This window comes from Cygnus atratus, unplaced genomic scaffold, assembly GCF_013377495.2.
Source record: "Cygnus atratus isolate AKBS03 ecotype Queensland, Australia unplaced genomic scaffold, CAtr_DNAZoo_HiC_assembly HiC_scaffold_66, whole genome shotgun sequence".
NCBI classification, from domain to species: Eukaryota; Metazoa; Chordata; class Aves; order Anseriformes; family Anatidae; genus Cygnus; species Cygnus atratus.
The window spans coordinates 55,270-76,373 of record NW_026110191.1 but is presented as its reverse complement, the minus strand read 5'-3'; the positions used below and the strand labels follow the sequence as shown (position 1 = coordinate 76,373).

The following is a 21,104-nucleotide window of genomic DNA, read 5'->3' as shown; positions in this document are numbered from 1 at the left end:
TCGGCAGTAAAAGAGCCGTAACTCAGTAAGTCATCTCAGAGAGTACGCTGCACATCGTTAGCACAACTGGGAGCTTGAATTTTCATCCCATTGTGGTTTCCTTGCTATTGAAAGTTGCTCTGACACCTTTATTTTAATATGATTTTTGTGATTTCATTTTGGATAATCATACAAAGACTTTGTGTGAAGGACTTCATATTTCTTTGGTCTTATGGGTACTGCAAAAGAAATCAGAGTATGAAATGTGTTAGAAACATTAGGTGAATATTTTCTTCCAGCTGTCTCCCCTTTGGTGTAATATCATGTATCTGAAAGTCACGAGAATCCAATGTCTACATTTAACTTCGATCACATGTTTTTTCTTAATGATTTGATTCTTAAGTTTTCAAATGTGTTTGAATATTCAGATAGTTCTGCAAGAGCTAAATGCTATTAAAAATATTCTGTTATACAGTTCTGAAGGGCTATAGTTGAGATTTGCTTCTCCTTTTAAACTCTGGTTTAAATTCTTCCTAGAAGTCCATAAAAAGGTTATTTCATTTTTGTCACCCACTTTCAGGGAAACGCTTGTTCTCAGGTTTGGGATGACTTGTTTGAACTGCGTGTCTGAGATGCAAGAAAGAGAAGACGGGTGTCTTGGTCTGATAATTCTAGTTTTTGACAAGAGTGTATTGACAAGGATCCACCTAAATTTAGAGGAGTCTTGCACATAAGGCTGAGTGAATTTGAGAATAAAAGGTTTTCACTGAAGAAAGTGTAAATATGGGAATGGAATAAAATTAAGCTTAGCATTAAATGTAAGCTGCTCTAGGTGTCTCCAAGGCTAGGCCAGATCTCAGACTGTGGTTGCAGTAATGTTTCAACTTCTTGTTTTTGTTGCAGGCATAGCAACTGGAAACGTTAATACATCTTTCCCCTTCAAAATAACAATAACAGAGACTAGGGAAAAGGGCGGGCAAGGTATCTAGCATCTTCCTGTGCTAGGAGGAGAAACGATGCGTAGGCATCGCTTTCAGTGCTTCTCTTCATCCACTTAGGTTGGAAGCATGTAGAGGAGCAATGGCAGCTCTCTGTGCAGCAGCAGTGGCTGCTTTAAGCTGATTTTGCCTGGGCATTGCTAGTTCTGTGTGCAGGAACGGCCGCCACTGCAGCATAAGCTGAATGCACACACTTAGGACTGTAGCCTACTGTACCAGTGTAACCAGTGTCATTGTTTCTAAGTGTGCTTCCTTAATTTTCATGTAGTGTTTGCCTAGGTTTATGGATGGCTACGTACGCTTTAAATATACTGTGTCTAGTTAACTTTTACCTAATGTACTTCAGGCACTGGACATTCTTCATTTCTGCCGTATCTGATGGTTTCTTTTTTTGTGTCCCCACTTTTCAAGTAATCTAATTTAAGAATCTAATCTCTTTGGTTGCTTGTTAAAACTGTGATAAAAAGTTATGCCATCGATACATTTCTGTTAAAAAATGTGAATAACTCTGTAACTACTTATTACATCAATTATTTCCAAAAAGTACAAAATGGTTAAGAATTCTTTTCTCTTTTTTTCTGCAAGTGGTCCTATGCTTTAGAGAAGCCCAACACTGGCAGCATATTTAATATTGCTTGGTCTGTTGACGGCACTCAGCTAGCTGGAGCATGTGGCAATGGACACGTCATCTTTGCCCACGTTGTGGAGCAGCGCTGGGAGTGGAAGAACTTTGAAATAACATTGATTAAGAGGAGAACCATGCAGGTAATCTTAACTATGCAGAACTCTACATCCCGAGTAGTCGCTTTCTAAGGCTTTTCTCAGTACAAGATTTGAATTTTAATCCCCAAGTAACAAATATTATTGACTATCCTTTATTTCCATGTATATATCACCGAAAATGTTAAGATCATAAAATGGCCAGAGTTAGCAAATAATATAAATAGTTATCCCTTGTACAAAAGATCAGATCTCTGTAAACTAAACCATACTGCCAGATGAGCCAGAAGTACTTTATCCTCCAGAATAAAATAAAGCCCATTTGGAGAACATGTGAAATTAGCTGTGGGAGGCAGCTTATGAGAGATAATTTCAAGTGTAATGAAAATGTTTATGCAGAAAACAATACAAGTATGTGGGCCAAAACCAAAGCATGGTATTATTTCAATAGTGTTACAGTAACTGTCAGCAAAGATGAAGCTGCCTAAGTGTAGACAATACAGAGGAACTTTCTTTGCCTTACCTGCATTCATAAGATGCTGGAGGGACTGATGCACCTCGTAACAGCTGATTCTTTAGCTAGGTGTGCCATGCCCATGTCGTTAGTGAAGCTGTGATGAATGTTGCTGTCTCAGCAAATTTCCAGATACATTTGGTTGCTGGCTGTAGGTGCTTATCTGCACCACATGCTGTATTGCAGCCTAGATCCAGATCTTCCAAAGGTACAGAACTTTGTCATGCATCATATATCACACATCAGGTACCCGCTTGGTGCTTCCAGCCCCTGAGTGTCGAGCACCGAGCTCCGGGGGAGCTGCCAAGTCTCAGCGCTGCTGGAAGCCAGCAGGCCCTACATGTGGTTTCTGGAGCTTAAGCTCAGGATCCTTCCTTTGAAAAATCTTGGCCCGGATCCACATTTAGGTTACCAGATATCTGGGAATTAATACGAAAATATGAATTTTACCTTCTAACTTGTCTTCTGTGTTCCCAGACACTGACTCACAACATTTGCTCAGTGGACAGTGGGGTAATATAAAATTTCCATCTTACAAATTTTCCAAATTACACATTTGATATTAGACACCAGGCCAATATTTTCAATATCAAATTCAAGTTCCTAAATTCCTAATTAGGCCCTTAAATGTTTTTTTGGTCTCAATTCTTTCATGTTGACTATGTAATTGGGAAAAGTTGTAACAACAGGAATGCTGTATAACAATTGTGTCTAGTGGGTGGGATAATATGAGTCAGTGTCTGGGAACACAGAAGACAAATTAGCAGGTAAAAATTCATATTTTCTTCTTTCATTCCCAGACATCGACTCGTAACAGATGGGCTCTGTTAATAACTCCAGGGAGTTTGAATATGCAAACAACTGAGGAAGGATAGCTAACCCTGATCCAAGATTTTATTTTATTTTTATTTTTATTTTTATTTTATTTTTATTTAATTTTTATTTTAATTTTTATTTTAATTTTTATTTTATTTTTATTTTATTTTTATTTTAATTTTTATTTTATTTTATTCCTATATACTTATATAGAAAAATCTTACCCACAAAAACTTTCTAGATGCATTCTTTTGTTCTTATTATTACAATAGGAAAGTTAGTTATGGACATATCACTGCAGTGGACACAAAAATTAATATGCCTTTGGAAATCGTTCTAGACTTCCATAATAATTGAGTTCAATCCTCGTTTTGCAATCGGTTGAAAAACTGGAGAAAATCAAGGAGAAATTACCACCCTAGTAGATTTCATGCAGCTACAATCTAAAGACATCTTTGAGCTCAAAAATCTGTGATGATTACAGGCAAACTGTGATTTTCTTGTAACATTGTCATCTGAGCAAATTTTCACAGAAATGACATGGCCTACTTATCAAGGTCATATACTAAATTTCTCTTAAAGTATGTTAAATAGCCAGAACTGTTTAATAACTAGGCAGCATATCTTTATCAAAACCTTGGTTATTGCTAAGTGTTCAGATGGGATCATGATGGGATCACTGAAGTATTTATTACATTTCAAATTGTTTAACCAGCTGAACAGTGAGTGTTAAAATGGGAACTTTCAGACATCCTTGATCACAGATGCTTTTATCAACTCCATGTATTATATTTTGCTTATACCTTCTGTGTTCCAATTAAGCATTAATTATTCATTCCTTTCTTTTAAGGAAGTCTATCCAGCTCTTGAGTAATTTTTATTCCTTGAGCATTCCTGCTGTTGTGCTTTTTTCTGTTTTTAACAATTGACTCTTGGAGTACCCAGCTGTGATTATGCTTTTGATTTTTGAATAGAACATCCATTCACAAAGACAGAAAATTAACAGATAAAAATTACGTTTAAAGCAAAATTTCTTTTTTTTTTTTTCCCAAAATTTGTTTCAAAAGCATATTCATTGTTTATTCAGAGTTTATAGAACCTTTGCATTTTAAGTTTTCCACCAGTACTGTGCAAGTGCCTATTCCAATATAATTGTGTTCTTCTACTAATGGTATAATAGTATCAGCATGTGCTTATAATAAGAAAGAATATAATATTTAACAACTTTCATTTCATTTATTGCCATTTTATTCATCTAAAGATTTCTCTCAATTAGGTGCACAATGTTATTAATGATGCAGTTGATTTGCTGGAATTCCGTGATAGGGTTATCAAGGCCTCTTTGAACTATGGGCATTTGGTTGTCTCAACTTCTCTTCAATGTTACGTATTTTCGTAAGTAATACGTATTCATGAAGCTTTTTTGAATTTATTTAACTGTTGTAAGAAAGCAGCAGAAACTTTATTTGAAGTACAGTAGTTCATGACCTATTTGTTTTTGAAACTAATTGAAATATTCTATCTAGCATCATATACAACAAAATGTATTTGAGTACAGTTGCCCTCCTTCTGTCATCCTTTCTTCCAGCTTCTTCTAGCTTCTTGTACAGCCAGTCAGTGCACCAACATGTGGCTACAAAAATTTCTGCTCTTTTCAGATAGAGGCAGCAGTAATGATGGCTGGATGCAAATGTATTTGTCCCCATTAGGTGACTCCATCCAGTGACTTTATTTGAATACTGCTTCTGGCATGCCAGTTGTTTTGGAATAAAATCAGAATGATTCAATCCTACATCATTTTTTAAGAAGCGTGATATTTTGTTTCATATGCTGAGATCTAAAGTTTACTGCTGAAGCAACTAATCAGCTCAGTGAGACGACTGATGTTGAACAATAATCCAGCCTGTAACAGGGCGTGTATCCTGACTCCAGATCACTCTAAGAGTTGAGCTGTGATTTAGAAGTACTTTAAAAGTGTACTTGCTTCATATAAACATGATTTTGCTGTTCAGTCAGACTCCTAGGTTAGCTACAGCTAATGTCAAGGGATGCAAAAAAGAAAGCAGAAGTGTTACTGGATCATACTGCACAGTTATCAGTGTTACTTGGCTTCTTATATGCCGTTTTCCTTGTTGAAAATCTCCCTTTATAAAAATGTTAAATGATTAAAATGTGCGTGCTTTACTTAGTGAATTCAACTTTGTATTTACAATGGTATGTTATGATAACGGTTTTAATAAATGATGAATTTCTTTTTCCTGTAGTACAAAGAACTGGAATACACCACTTATCTTTGACCTGAAGGAAGGAACAGTCACTTTGATTCTACAAGCAGAAAGGTAGCTTACTGTAATGTTCATTATTAGATACTTCTTAAGATGTGTTTCTGAAAAACTTTGCCACCAAGTTCTTAGGAAACAAAACAAAATAACACACAGGAGATTTTAGAAATAGACAAAAATGTACAGTATTGGTAAGTAGCTTCTGAAGGCGTAGCCAGTGTATTTGACATACATCTGTAATGGTGGTAATGAATCTTATCCTATATTACATGTGTATGGCTATACTTATTTATGGAAGAAAGTAAACCTTCCTCTAGTTTTATCGCCATCGTCTATTACAGTAACGTCTCTTTTTTATGTGCTATATTGCTTTTTTGAAGTGGAATATATTTTATAGAAATTATCTTAGGCCTCCAAGTTTTATTAGAAACATTGCCAGGTATGCAAAATAAAAAATAAATGATGCTTTCATTTTTCTTACATATATGTACTATGTTTACAAGAAATTACATTTTTTTTTCTCAGTTTAAAAATGTTTTAATCTGTATTTCCTGAAAATCATTTGTCAGAGATCTTTACGTGTGCTTTTGTAGGAGAGTCTTTTAAAGGACTACGAATAGGAGCAGAATTCAAAAATCTTCAGTTTCAATTTTAGTCTTAATTCTCTTGGGCAAGTATTCTTGGACAACTTTTCCAGCATAATGCAGTGCAATACTCCCTGCATTGTTGAGTGCCCCAGATTAAACACGTGTGTCTTGGACTGCAGAGAGACTGCAGTACAGGAAGGGGAAGCAAGTAGCCAGGATTCTGAAGATCGAATTCTAGATTTGAAGTTTTGTGCTGCTAATTAAAAGTATAGTTTGCAAACACGATACAGGTTCTGTGGCAGTGAAGGTGATCCCTACTCCACAGAACTGAACCTAAAATTTTAGTAAAATATGTCTATGCTGGCAGATCTGTGTGCAAACAGATGGTGGTTCATTTGGTGCCACGGCAATGATATTTACAATAGTTGGGAGTCTACGAACTGTTTTTTTTTTTTTTTTTTAATGGATGTATTTTGTGTCTATGAACTATAGATACTGTACTTAACAAACAATTATTGTTATGCAGAAGTATTTATATTCTATATAAAAGATTGCAATGTGTTCTGGCAAATAATTTATTTCACTGAAGCTCTACGTCTAAATAGATGGCAAGCAGTTTGTTAACAGTGTCTTCTATTTTCTTTACGTTATAATCCAGTCATAGTGAAGGAAACGATACAGATAATACTATTTCAAAGCTAGCTGTAAATATTAGGACTTTTTCTCAAATATATTCACAAAGTACACAAACCAATGGTCAGGGTTTTCACGTGTGGTGATGTGCAGGGAATACTGTGTGTAGTTATATGCTGTGTCATCAGGCATCATAAGATTAAAGCTTAAATATCTATAACTGATAAAATCATGGTAATTCCAGATAATAAATATTTCTTATGGAAAAACATAACATTCACGTTAAAACTGAAGTCATCTGCTCAGAGCTTTCAGAATGTCAACTATGTAAGGCTTAGAAATTATGTCATTTAACTGAAAACATTTGCAGAATATTAGACAATTGTCTTCAAATGGTTGAAATGGTCATCCTTCTTTTCTATATTATTAAACAATTAGCTTTTTTTTTTTTTTTTAGGCATTTTCTTCTTGTAGATGGTGGAGGACTTTATTTATATTCCTATGAAGGAAGATTAATTTCCTCTCCAAAATTTCCAGGAATGAGAACAGACATTTTAAATGCCCAGACAGTATCTCTGAGTAATGATACTCTGGCAGTAAAAGACAAAGCTGATGAAAAGGGTAAGTTTTCAGTTCTGATAGTTCCATGTTTGCTAATAATTTATTGTGAAGTTTTCAGCATCTGTGCATTTAACTTTGTTTTCCCTGCTTAGCATAATTGTTATAAAACGTAAGCATAGAGCATGAAGAATTTATTGATGGTATAAATCAAATATAATAATATAATAAAAACGACTTAAAATGATGGGTCTTGTATACCTTTGATTAAAAAAAAAAGAATGAGAATATATATATGTTTCCGAACTTCCAGCTGCATGTAATGCATTGGAAAACCATGGAATATTTGCAGTAAATACCTGCACGGTGGCTCTTCCATAATAATAAAATGAACTTTTATAAGTAACAATATGTTTTAGTGAAATGTATTCAGAAGAAATAAGTGGTTTTCAAAACAATTATAAACAGGTAAGTGAAAAGTTGGATTTTTTCTGGTGTATTTTACTCTGTGTATTTCTAATGCACAAGTGTATGCATGTTTTTTTTACATATTAGTATGTATAACACAGCCTTTATTGCCATATTGACACCTTTGATGCAGTTAGGATAAAAACAGTAGAAGTATTATGGATAAATGAAGAAACATGGAAAATTCATACAAGAATACTGACTGCTGTCTGTATCTGTATCTACACAAACTTTGGATTTTGATGGGAAATCCACTCTCTGGCCCTGTTCCTTTGGCCGTCATCCTGAATAAAACCCAAGAGCATCTCCAGCTCCAAATCATTGCTATTAGTGTCCTGAAAATCTTGTCAGCCAGTTCTGCACATAGACTGATCTTCATCAAAATTGTAATTTACAGAGCTTGGGTATCTGGCTATGTTTTCAAAATAAGTTCACCAAATGAAACTACTGATAGCAGCTTCTGTTCTGCTAATAAGTAGGGATTTGTATTTTTATTTTTCCCTATTCTTCCTACGAATCCCACCAGTAGTGGTAAAAAGCCTTATAATATGCCAGCACATGGAAAACAGATTCTTGGCACAGGAAGCTGTGGCTTATCTAGGCCTGTTTATTCTTCTCAACTCACCCTAGCAGAAGCATTTTTTTCTTTGCTCTATTTTGAGGGCAGGTCTGTTTTTTCATAATGCAGTGCATTATAGAAATATCTAAGAGCTGAGCGTGCTGCAGGAAGCAGTTTGCACATCAGAGCCAGGAGCTCTTTACAAGCCCATTTACTCCCAAACACAGACAGGCATAACTTCAGTGTCGTTATGTGGATACTCTCCCTCTTCCAGTAATCCAGAAAAAAAAAGACGTGGATCTGTGCACTTAGTGTCCTTCCTCATTCTCTAGGGAAGCTGGAGGAGGGAGCAGAGCTTGTTTCTGAAAAAGGAGCTCCTGGCCCTAGCTGTGACCAGCTATTCCATGAAAATACGTGTGTGTTGAAGGCACACAAGAGCTGTTCTTTCTCGGACTGGTGAAAGAGATAATTTAGCTTCTAAGTAATGTTAAGATTTCAAGATTTAAAAAAACAAAAACAAAAACCACACACATACACAAAATCGCACTAACCTGAAATATCATAATAAGCATTGTAGATTAGAAAAAGTTAATCAATTTCACTTGCCAGCTAGGTACAGCAGATTTCTCTTACCCCCCCTTAATCTCACTTCCTATAGCTATTATAGTAGCAGCAGAATTGGTTGTACAGCAACATCAAAATAAACATCATGCAGGGAGCCATGCATAAAGTGAGAAAAATACCACTTCTCAGGAACAACTCGTTTTCTTTTGTATATTTAACCAGCTGCCAAGAGTAATGCTTGTGCAAAACCCTTTCTTTTCCTCCTCTGCAAACTCGACCGATGCTTTCCGAACACCTGCTCTTACAGTTTCTTTTTTTTTTCCTGCCTAAATAACCACTGACCTCAAAGCAACATCCTGTGTCCTAGTGAGAGAAAGACACAGCAGGATTAACATGTTAACATCGCCATCCTTTGGAGTGAGCATGCATGTTCATTTTATAGTGTGTGCTTACAGGTAGCACGTCAAATCCTCAGGTGGGATGTGTTATCAAGCATCTGAAATGCTGTCACATCTGTGTTTTCCACGAACTGATGCTGAATCAAGTGTTTAAATTGGAGTTTAAATTGGGAGTAAAGTGCTAATTTTCTCATTATGTATTACAGTGGCTATCAGTGCCCTGAAAATAACAATGTTTGGGAATTTTCACAGAATACTCTGACTGCAAAATGAGAATATTCCTGCCTGTGCTCAGCAGACTACGATGACTGCATTTTCCAAACTAAGATTCTTGTTTGACCAGAGCGTGAAAGTTTTTGGTAAACTAAGCACACAGTAATATGTATCCACTTACAGTTCTATCATACTCTGAAAACGAATGGAACTGTTTGAAAAGTCTGTAAAGAATTGTTGATTTTAACTAATAAACCATATTTTTGTCCTTCAGTTATCTACATATTTGATGCTTTGTCTGGAAAACCACTGGGTGATGGAAAGCCTCTAACCCATAAGGTAAGATGAAAGCTAGAAAGTCTCTTTTTTGTTATATTTTGAAATTAATAATCAATAATGCTTTGCCTGATATTAATATATTTAATAACCTATTAAATTTATGATCTTAATACAGAGCAGCTTGACAACTCTAGTTTACTGTTATAAAATAAAATAAAAAGTTAGATTCTCTATGCAGTGCTCGTGTACCAAGGGATTTACTCTTAGTTGTATTCAGTTATTGTAGTGTTTTTCACCTAAACATGAGAGACTGAAACTACAGGGGGGATCAACATTTATGTTGCTTTTACTTTTGGACTGCCATTTCTATTTCTGTAGTCTTCTGTAGTAAATTCCTAAACTCTGAACTCTTCTCTGCTGCAGTTCTGTCCTACTCCGCATGAAATTCAATTTATGTAATGCTTCATTCAACAGAGAAAACACACACCAAAAAAGTGTCTGCACAATCCAGTTTTTCAAGAGTTTTGTGTCTTGTTTTTATTAAATCATTTGTTTGAATATCACGTTTTCCATGATATGAAATTCCAAAATAAAAATTAGATATTTTCGTATTTCTTTTAGACAGAAATCGTGGAGATTGCTTTGGACCAGAAAGGACTTACAAGTGAAAGAAAAAATAGCTTTTATTGATAAGAACAGAGACCTTTATATCACTTCAGTTAAAAGGTTTGGGAAAGAACAGAAGATTGTCAAAATAGGTGAGAAAAAAATCTAAATAACATTAATCAGCATGCTACCAGGGAAACAGATTTTATCTAGTATAAGAGACAAAATTTTGCTTTGTAATTATTAGTGAGATTGGACTTAAATAAACATTGGGAATAGTTCTGTGGCTTTCATACAATACAGTGACAGCAACAATTTTAATACGTTTTATCTAAATTCTGATAACTCTTTCATCAGTTACATATAAAGGAGTTGTTAACATTTAATTGCTCTTTACTGCATAACAGGGTGAGCAACTAAGAGGATATAGCAGAAGGATGTATTCTTCAGAATAATTCAAGCTGTTTGAATACAGAATATTTCAGACATTTTCTTGTAAAGCAAACACTTCGGTTTATATTTTTTTTAATTAAAAGTCTAAATTCTGTAGACAGATGCATGATCAGTAAGTACAAAGTACTTACTCCTCCAGTAGAGTTTCAAGAAGTATACATTTATTTTGAAGGTTCTTGTGCAACTGATTCTTATTCTGTTACCTTTAAATTAAGGAACAATGGTTCAAACGTTGGCTTGGAATGACACATCTAACATACTTTGTGGGATTCAGGATACCCGTTTTACAGTCTGGTACTTACCCCAACACGGTCTATGTAGATAAAGATCTTTTGACAAAAACTCTATATGAAAAAGATGCAAGGTAATATATCCTTTTTGATCAAAGTATAGTATATTTTTTAACTAGTTTTCTCATTCCTTAAAGGATTATATTAGTTTGGCAGTTGAAGGAGGAGAAGCCAGGTTGCATCTTCAGAATTACTTTCAGTGTTAATGTTATTTGATTAGGAAGTGAGGAAAAAGTGTTTCATGAAGTATACCATAAAGTTTGGAGTTGAAATAATGATGCGCTGTTTAAAAGTAGAGTAACATCTTGATGCAGAAGCAAAATTTAATCAGATATCTCAGAATGATGTCTTAGTTGTTTAAAGAAAGAAATTGATCAGTTTAAAGTATCTGTTGTAAATCAATAGTATCAGGACATCTGGTCACACATAACGTTATTTCTCATCTCACCGTGTTTACTTTCCATGTTTAATTCAGCATGTATATGTGATAGGAAATTTTTCATAAAGAATGCCTGAATTCATAATTTCATTCTAAGAGTTATGGGAGCCTAAATATATTTTCTACTGAAAAAATATATATAAACTAGTTTTTGCACAAATACACGGTTCGCATTTGCCTAACAGCCAGTGGATGTGCATAGCTATATTTTAGTTTTAGAGAACAATAGAACTACAATAGGTATAACTGTTGAATAACTAGGTGCTTAAATTTGTATATGCTTTGAAAATAAAGTATAATCATGCTTGTAATTTTATAAACAAAGATTCCTTTAAGTTGCTAATGTTCTTTTCAGTACAAAAGAAGTGAATATTAACTGACTTTTCTTTCTCTACACAGTGAGTTTAGCAAAAATCCCCAGATTGTACATTTTGTAGGAAAATCAAATAACAATTAGAAGAGCAGATGGTTCACTTATTCACCTTAATATTTCACCTTACCCTGTGATTCTTCATGAGTATGTTAGTAGTTCTAAGTGGGAAGATGCTGTCAGATTATGTCGCTTTGTCAAGGTAAATTTAATAATTGGCAACATTCAGATACAGTTTCACTGATGTGTTTTGTTTGTTTTCAAATATTACTTTAATAATGATGATTGCATGTAAGATGTTAGATCTTATTTCCATTCTGCTTTGTTGTTGATGACTGGGGGCTGGTGGTGAAAAATTATATAAATCTTATTTTATTCTCACCTCCAATGGATTAAGCACAGGTACTCACGGAAGCTGGTAATAAGCTTAAGTTTTAGGCCTTAAATACAACTGATTAAAAATATTCTGTATCTCCACATACAGTTGTCTAGTATTTTTTCATATTCTATTTCACTTTTTTTTTCTTCGCTTTCATTTGTATATATTTAGGCAACAGCAACAGATGAGGTGAGTCTGGCAGTCTTTAAACAAAGAAAAACTCCCATTAAACCATGCCTCCTTCCCCCTGTTTAATAGAATCATAGATTCATAGACTGGTTTGGGTTGGAAGGAACCTCAAAGCCCCTGCTGTGGGCAGGGACCCTTCCCACCAGCCCAGGCTGCCCAAATCCCATCCAGTGTGGCCTTGGGCGCTGCCAGGGATGGGGCAGCCCCAGCTTCTCAGGGCAGCCTGCTCCCATTCCTCACTCCCTCATAGTGAAGATTTTTCTTCTAATATCTAATTTAAACCTACTCTCGTTTAGTTTAAAGCCACTACCCCTTGTCGTGTCACTGCACTCCCTGACAGTCCCTCCCCAGCGTTCCTGCAGCCCCCTTTAGGTACTGGAAGGCCACCATAAGGTCTCCCCGGAGTCCCCCTCTTCTCTAGGCTGAAACAACCCCAGCTCCCTCAGCCTCCCTTCATAGGAGGGTGCTCCAGCCTCTGGTCATCCTCGTGGACACGCTCTAACAGGTCCGTCCGTCTCTTTCTTCCCTGTGAGCCCCGGAGCTGGACGCAGTAGTGCAGGTGGAGGCTCATGAGAGCACAGTAGCTCTAGCTATTCTAGCTACTCTGCTTGCTACTCCTAGAAAAGAGCTTAGCACTTCTGTATGATTATCATGACCTTAAACGTGTATTTGCTTTATAAATCAATACGTATCCAAACAATTGAGAAGTATAATTATTTTTTGTGTTGCCCTTCTAATAGTAGGCTTCTATTCTGGTATTTCTTAGTGGGAACTGGGATTTTCAATATGGTATAAATGTTAACTTTTTTCAATAATCTAATTGCAGCATCTTTAAAAATAGAAAACAAAACATCTGTATAAGTAGTAATATTAATAGTATTGTTTCTTTCTGTTGATAGTGAAGTTGTAGCTGTAGGTAAACTTTTTCTGTATTTCATTGACTTTACGGGTCTTACTAGTAGTTTTTCTATACAAAAGTGATTATAAGTCAGGATATGGGAATATGTTTAGAGCATACTCAGTGTGGCTGTTTATTCTTACTTAAATCAGCAGTTCTCTCTGCAGCTTTTAAAAACATATTTACATTACAAAAAATATTTATTTTCAAATTTACCATCAAACATACTTTACGAAACATTAAAAACAACTTAAGTCTGAGTGCATATGGACTGACAAGTGCATTCAAATTATATTTTGAATATATAACCACCTGCTGGTTTCAGATATTGTATCTTAAGAATACTCTAAGATTTTTAAGTAGTAGGTCTTTTGTGTAGTGCAGTTAATGTAAAAAAGGAGGACATGAAAAATGTTAGGATTTCCTAAATGTTTTTCTGAGTCTGTGGGGTTTCCTTAAGAATGCACAAAAAAAGCAAAAGGCATGAAAATAGAGAACAGGGTATAATATTATTACCATTACTACCAAGCTTTTCTAATTCCCTTAATTCTAAACATTTATTTTTACTTTATTACTTTTCAGCAGGTTCATTAATCTGTTCCACTATCAAGTGTTTGTTCCTTTCTCTTACCTTTACGTAAGCATACTATTAAGAACAAATTATTGCTATTGTCAGCATTATGGTTCCAGTAGTTATTTGTGAAGCCAGGTGGTATGACCCAAGTTAAAATAATTATTTTAACCTTCCTTAGTGCTTTGGTGTCCAATGTAGTTCACAAGTAGTGATGGGGACACAATGATAAGGTCGTAAAATAATACTATGCAAGAGTTCATTACTGGCTGAGATGGTGAAAACTATGAATTCATTCGGCCACACTGTCAATCTCAGCTGATCACAACAGCAGAGTTATTATAGTAAGGAATTCTGAAAAATAATTACATAGGGATTTCTAATAAGAGACTTAGACCACAGTGCAGTGAATGGCATATTGAGGATATTGTATTTTTCTACACTATTTTCAGGACTTATTACTTGCTTTGAGAAGTCATTCTTGGTATAATGCTAAATATTTGAAGTTTGAGGGAATTACTTTTTTTTCTCTTTTTTTTTTTTTTTTAATTTCAGGATCAAACTATGTGGGCATGTTAGCAGCTATGGCAGTTGCCAATAAAGATATGGCTACAGCAGAAATTGCCTATGCATCAATTGGTGAGTAAGAAAATGGAGTTAACTATTTCTGAGTTAAATAGCTGCAAAAATGATTTTAATTAATTGATTTCCCTTCATTAAAACTGTTATAATCTCATTAACAGATTGACAAAGTTCAGTATATCAATTCATCAAAGATCTTTCCACAAAAGAGTCAAGGATGGCTCATATACTCCTATCTTCAGTGGAAACACGCAAGAAGCTGAAACCCTGCTTCTTCAGACAAGGCCTTATGTTATCAAGCTATTCAAGTCAACATTAATCTTACAACTGGGATAGGTAGTATTTCTTTAAACACATATGTTATAAGCAGTCTTACTAAGGTAAACCTGTAATTTTTTTTTTAGTTCAACTGTGTTATTGCAGATGCTTTCCTCATTATTTCTGTCTGTAATTGCCCCAAGCTGTAAAAAGACGATCACAATAACTAACGAAGTAAAATTAATTGTTTTCTATCAGATCTAGAAGTAAAATTACTCTGTGATAAAAAGTCTGAACGTGCTTAGAAGATGTTTAAGTAACATTTTACTTTTTTTATTGTTTAAACACATAAAAGTCCCTAGCAATACCTCAAGTGTATGCGAACCCCCAAGGAACTAAAGCTGTTTGAAATGTCTTGTTGCTAAAAATAGGTATGTGGCTGTTCAGACCTCCCAGCACTGTGTAGGTGATGAAATATGATTAGGAATAGAAAACAAAGTAGGAATTTCTCCCTTTAAAACAAGAACCCCACGTTTCTAAAAGAATCTCTGAGGCTATTTATTACTAATTGCCCTGCTACTTATGTGCATTTTGCTGTGGGCAAAACATTTGTTTTCCCCCTCATATCTGTATGTTGTGATCGTGTTTGCTTAATATGCATCATGTAAAAAGTAAACTTTTCAAGTGTTAAGTATTCCTTATACAATTCAAATGAAAGCAGACATGAGGGTAGGCAATTATCCTAGTCCAATGGCTAATCTTTCCTACCTAGATAATATTCTTAAATGCTGTGTAGCCTATGCGGTAAATACATATGTTATTCCCTGACTATTATAAAGTTATTAAAAATGATTAATTTTGCCCCCTTTTATCAAGTGCTGAACTCTAAGCATTCTTATTCTTTTTTCTCTTGAAATAAAGATTCTTATTGTCAAGCTCCAATGAGTGATGAGGTTGTCAACAGAAATAAATTGTTGGATATTTTTCATAGCATGCATCATAAAGTAGACAGTCACATTTCACTGACTGCTTTTAACCCATCAACCCGTGATTGATACTAATGTGAAACCGCTTGGCACTACAGATTAAGAATCTTTGCCTGCAGCCCAAATGCTGTTCAGCATATTGTTTTGCAAAACCGTGGTGATTGTAGCTGTGCCAGAACATTTATATAGCCTGACAAGCCCGTTTCTGTTTTATTCCAGGGCGCTAGAGCTAGCAGTAAAGCACAAGACACATGTTGACACAGTCCTGGCTTATCGACAGAAGTTCCTAGAGGACTTTGGTAAAAAAGAAACAAACAAAAGATTTTTGCAGTATGCAGAAGGTGTAAGTATTCCTCGGGATTATTCCTACAGCTTTAGGTCAGCCTGTTCTTTGTAGCCATTTTGAGGGTGGAGTTATTTTTGCATTTTTCCTTCTTTGGTTCAAATGCGGACACAAATCTCAAGATTTTACATCTGATTGAGTGCAAATTCATGGCTTGATGTGTGGCTACTTGCCTAGTCATCATTGTGCGTGTGTTTTATTTGAAGGCACAGATATGGAATGTACATATTTAGTATCTGGCAAAGATTCTACAAATGAAGGCACAGTTGTTTTCTATAAACAGGGAGCTAGAACTTAGTATGGTTAAATGTAGACCTCTTAAATGTCTTCAGCATTTTTACATACTTTTATGGATAGCAACAATAACAAACTTTGAAAGTATCCATATATATGTTAAGAGTGGATTATGAACTGTTCCGCCAAATACGATAAATAGCTATATATAATATTTCTTCAAACCTCTGGAAAATCTCTCCATAATCAATTGGTTATTTCAATATATTAGCATTCCTCAGATCTTAAAGATTGAGGAGAGATCTTACTTTTCATAAGCTAAAAGTATCTCAGATTCCACCGGAGTATCTTCAGTGCGTTACCTTGATGAGAGGTACCGCATGTGTACCTTAGATGGCAATTTCACTGAGCAGCCCTTATGTCCCTCCTGCTCTTCCCCTTGCTGTTTCTAAGCATTTTGAGGGTGCAGCTATGAAAAGAGACGTGTACTTCAACAGATCCTTTCAGCCACAGTAGCTGATGGATCAGGAACTGCATCTGAGCTGTTAGATCAGATCCTTTAATTGGACAGTGCCCATTACTTGCAATAAAGTTTGATTTCTAATGTAAGTCATTAACTTTTAGCACTTCTGAGGATGTTTCAATTCATAAACAAGAATAAAAATCTGCACAATATCTAGCTGCCTGATGAACTGCTCTACAGTACTTTACCTAGGAAATGCAGAAAAATAACAGAACGGATTCCAACCACTCTTATTGTGCAGCATTTTCAGCTGCTGAGCTAAAAGTATGCCTTCTATGTACTTCAGATCCATTACTGAGCAAAAATCATACTAATCCCCTGATGCTTCTGAAAGACACTTTTTAGATAATACTGTCTTGTCTTTAAATCATCAAGAGAGCTGGAAGGGTTCCTAAGCAATAACATCTTGTCAGTGACAGGGTGTGAGCAGAGTGATGTGAGTAGAGCCTATGCAGGGGTTTCACCTTACACTCAGTCTTGAAGATTGGGTGTTAGAGTGTGGGAAGTTCCTGGAGTCAACAAGTCCTTGAGCTGTATTCCTGTCCATGTCCTGGAGGTCTTGTCTGCTGGATCTGAAGCTAGGAGGGGACCTACCTAATGAAGTCAGTTTGATGCTGTTGGCTACTGTGGTAACTAAATTCCTAATGCAGCCTGTCAAACTCAAGCAGCGAATTTAGAATAAAATGATGAGGACGACAAAGAGAAAAATCAAGATTTTGCGTTGCTATTCCATCCCTGGGAAAAGAAAGATCTCTCGCTTTTTTTTCTCACCACCAAAAACTCCTCCAGGCTTAAGAACCAAGGTCTTTATGTCTTTTCTATACTGCAGCTGAGACCACTGATCTGCGATCAGATACGGAATCTAAACAATGTGCTTAGTTGTTATATCTCACATCTTTATATATAAGGTATTATGTACCTAATATGTATACTGAGAATCCATATCTTGGCAGTTACTAGGTGTCACTGGCAAGGCTTGTTGGCTTCACTGGCAAGTAGCTCTCTGGGCTAGATGGTAGAATTAGCCCTTTCCATGGTATGTTTAGCATCTGCGTGACATCTGTTAAAGCAAACACATTCTTTCTTAGAGCTCCATAAAGATTTCAGTCATCAGATCCAAAGCACCTGGACCCAGCAAATGCATCCTGAATTGAGGGATTAACCTTTTCACATGAGAATGTGGGTATTGCAGTTACATCTTCCCTGGCAGAGAATCTTCCTTATTTCATGACTTAGTTAACAGGATAACAGCTACTCTGGAAATTCCCTGTGCAGCAGTTGAGATTTTTTCCCCATCCTATCTTTGACAGTCTTCATTCTCCAGCAGGGAAACTGAACTTTGCAATTACTTTTTTGTCCAGTTTTTGGACATGTTTTTGTAGTCATCAAATACACCATGATCCATGCTTTCTTGTCAGGCATTTTTGACACAAAGACAACTATTGTACCCAACTGTACCATGGATATTGTACTGTATCTATTGTCTGAAGTTTCACTGAAGTAGAATACAACCAGAAGACAACAATTCTCTGCTGCTGGAGAAAAGCCTAAATAAAGCTAAAACACTTCTTGATATAGAAGACAAATTTCAAGCAGAAGTCTGATTTCTGTTATATTAAATAACTAGTGTAATATGCCAACAGTTTACTTGGTGGACTTTAGGTGCAGTCAAAAGATGCTACTGCAGGTATTATTGATAAAGGTATAATCTGAGTAATAGGACACATTTCATTACATTTAAGTTAGATGTAAGATGATCCAAGTTATTTTCCTGTTTTAATGTTGTTGGTGTTTTTTTTTCTTTACACAGTAAGATGTAAATATTTTTTAAATTATGTCAAGTTTTCTTTTAATTTAGAGGTGGAAAGCTCAGTTTGCTAGAACTCAACTGTGCCTTGGTACATTCCATTACTGTAAGTTGACATCCATGAAGAGCTATATAAAGATCAGTAAGGTCACTTCATAACTTCAGATTCTCCTGCCAGTGAATAGCTGTCTGACCTATCTATACAATATTATTTGACCTTGTTGTACTCACTTTTCTGTTCTTGCAGCTGGAAGTTGACTGGAATAAAATCAAAGCCAAAATAGAGATGGAAATTGCTAAAGAAAGAGAACGAGCAGCAGCCAGTGCCACAGTGAGAGCTAGTGTGACTGTGCAGCAATAACTGTCCTTTTGGCAATATTAGTAAGTGCTTCTTGAGTATTTTGTACCGGCATATTTTGACAAACAAGTAAAAATCAACAAACATTTCGCAGGGTACGGGAGTTCGAGTTGATGTATTCTTGTTAATTGTTGGATGACGGGCAGAATTATTTATTACAGTCTCACTTCGGGCTGGATTTACTTTCTGATGCCCTAACTCCAGTGAATAGTTACACTATAGTCCATAATAAGTACATACAAGAAAAAAGGGGAAGTTAATTTTTGTCTTTGCATTATTGGCTTTTAAATTTTCATTGCCATTAAAATTGTTTAACATTGGTTGCCCCTAGGTGAGTACTGATTTCCCTGTTTAAGCAACCAGTTAAATAATCTGGGTATTGTAATCTGGTTATTTCTGCAACCTCAGGGAGCCTCTGAGAAGACGTGTTTAGATTGCCTTGAAATGAGCTGTAAGCATTGAGAATTAAAAAAAAAGAGGTTGCGCTTGTCAGTTACAGAATATTTCACTTGCAGTTATACAGTTCTGGTAGTACATAGTTCTGCTAATATCTATTAGCAAGTTCTTCAATAGATGATTTCAGATTGCTTCAGCAACTCAGGTTTGTCTCTTAGCAAACAATTTCATAATAAAGAGTATTTTCTAAGGTAGGGTAAACTGTTCAATATACTGTGGAAGTTGCTTTGACTGTTGTTTGAAGTAATGAACAGCATTATGGGTTGGTTTTGTAGCATATAGCACATTTAATTGAGAATGATGCTCAGAGCTAAAGGTTAAAATATCATATTCACTTAAAATAGGCAAGAGCTTTACACGTATTTTCTCTGCCCAAAGCATTTGATTTTAAAATATTTTTACATGTGTGCTATTTCATCAGTACATACTTTTTTGTCTTCTACATAAGAAAGCGACTGCATATGTTAGATGCTCTTTATAGGAGCCCTTTGCAGTATAAAAATGTGAGCAGGTTATTCAGAACTGATGTTTTAGAATAATCTTTCAAATGTTACCATCGAAATGTTAAATATATATCAGGTGAATTTCTTGTGTTTTATAAATGACTATGTGACACTTCTTTTGCACAGTTCATCATTTTCTTAATAAAAATAATCAAATAAGTGTGGGCTTTTTTAATGTAGCTGGTAGATAAATTATTAGGCGATCTAATTGATTTGCCTTGTTGCTAAATAAAACAACAATTTTGGTGTAGCTCCTTTGAAGCTCCCAAATGCATCAAGTACATGTGACAGCGAACACCTTCTTCACCTTCCATTGACTTGCAGAGAGCACTTACTAGTTCCAGAATTGAGCCCAAAATATCACTAACGGCAAGTGTTTAATGTTAGATTTATAAAGCCTGGCTTATATTTGTGATGCAATGTAAGCAATTTGTGAAAACCAGCTAGTGGTGATAAAAAGTTCAGTATCTCAACTCAATTTGCTCTTCTATTCCTGGGCCAGCTGGAAGTGCAGTAGAAGCAGCAAATTTGTTCAGCTTCTTAAAAATGCCTGGTGCAACAATTAGCAATTGTAAAGTCTGAGATAAAATGAGGGAATGGATGTTGTGCTTGCAAAGATCCTGTGTTAAAGTGTCTGCCCTTCAGGTTGATGTTTGCATTGTCCACAGTGATGCAGCAGTACTGCAAGCTGGTTTTCCATGTCTAAGTATGAAGAAGTGTTGTATATTTAGGGGATGGAAAAGGTGGTTCTGTACCTAGACGAAAGCACAATGAAGACCTAAAGGTGTTTACCACTGAGATTCATTTCTTTTCTGTGCTCTTCCAGACCTGAGCTACATGCTATGCTGAGCGTGTTTGTGCTAAATAGAAAAACAAAGAAATTGTAGGTAACAACTTGCTCATTGAGTGTTGCTGTCTTGAGGGCTATATGTTATGACCAGCTGACAACTTGAAGGTGTAAATTGCTGAAAATTATATACTAAATGTTTTGGAAGGGAATGTGAAAGCAAGAGTAGGTGTCAGTGGTGACTGTGATGAAGAGCAGTGACAAGAGGTTTTAGCACATCCTCGTGGATTACCAAAATAAATAAAAATATAAAAGGAACTACTGCTTTAACATTGCTTTGCATCACGTTTAGCTTTCATTGCCATCTTGGCTGTGCTTATTCCAGGTGCTGCAAACGGTAAGATGACTGTAGGTACTTTGTGTTTGTACAGGGGGCCAGAAGCTGTCTCGTAGCAGCAGCTTTGAGGGAGGTGAGAGGCAACAGCAGCGAGAGGTGGGAGCTGG

At 35.7% G+C, this 21,104-nt stretch overlaps 1 pseudogene; it reads left to right on the top strand.

Moving 5' to 3' along the window:
- Window positions 1-18,964, top strand: part of LOC118253120 (intraflagellar transport protein 80 homolog) — a 28,061-nt pseudogene extending 9,097 nt beyond the window's left edge.
- The last annotated feature ends 2,140 nt before the right edge of the window (window positions 18,965-21,104 follow it).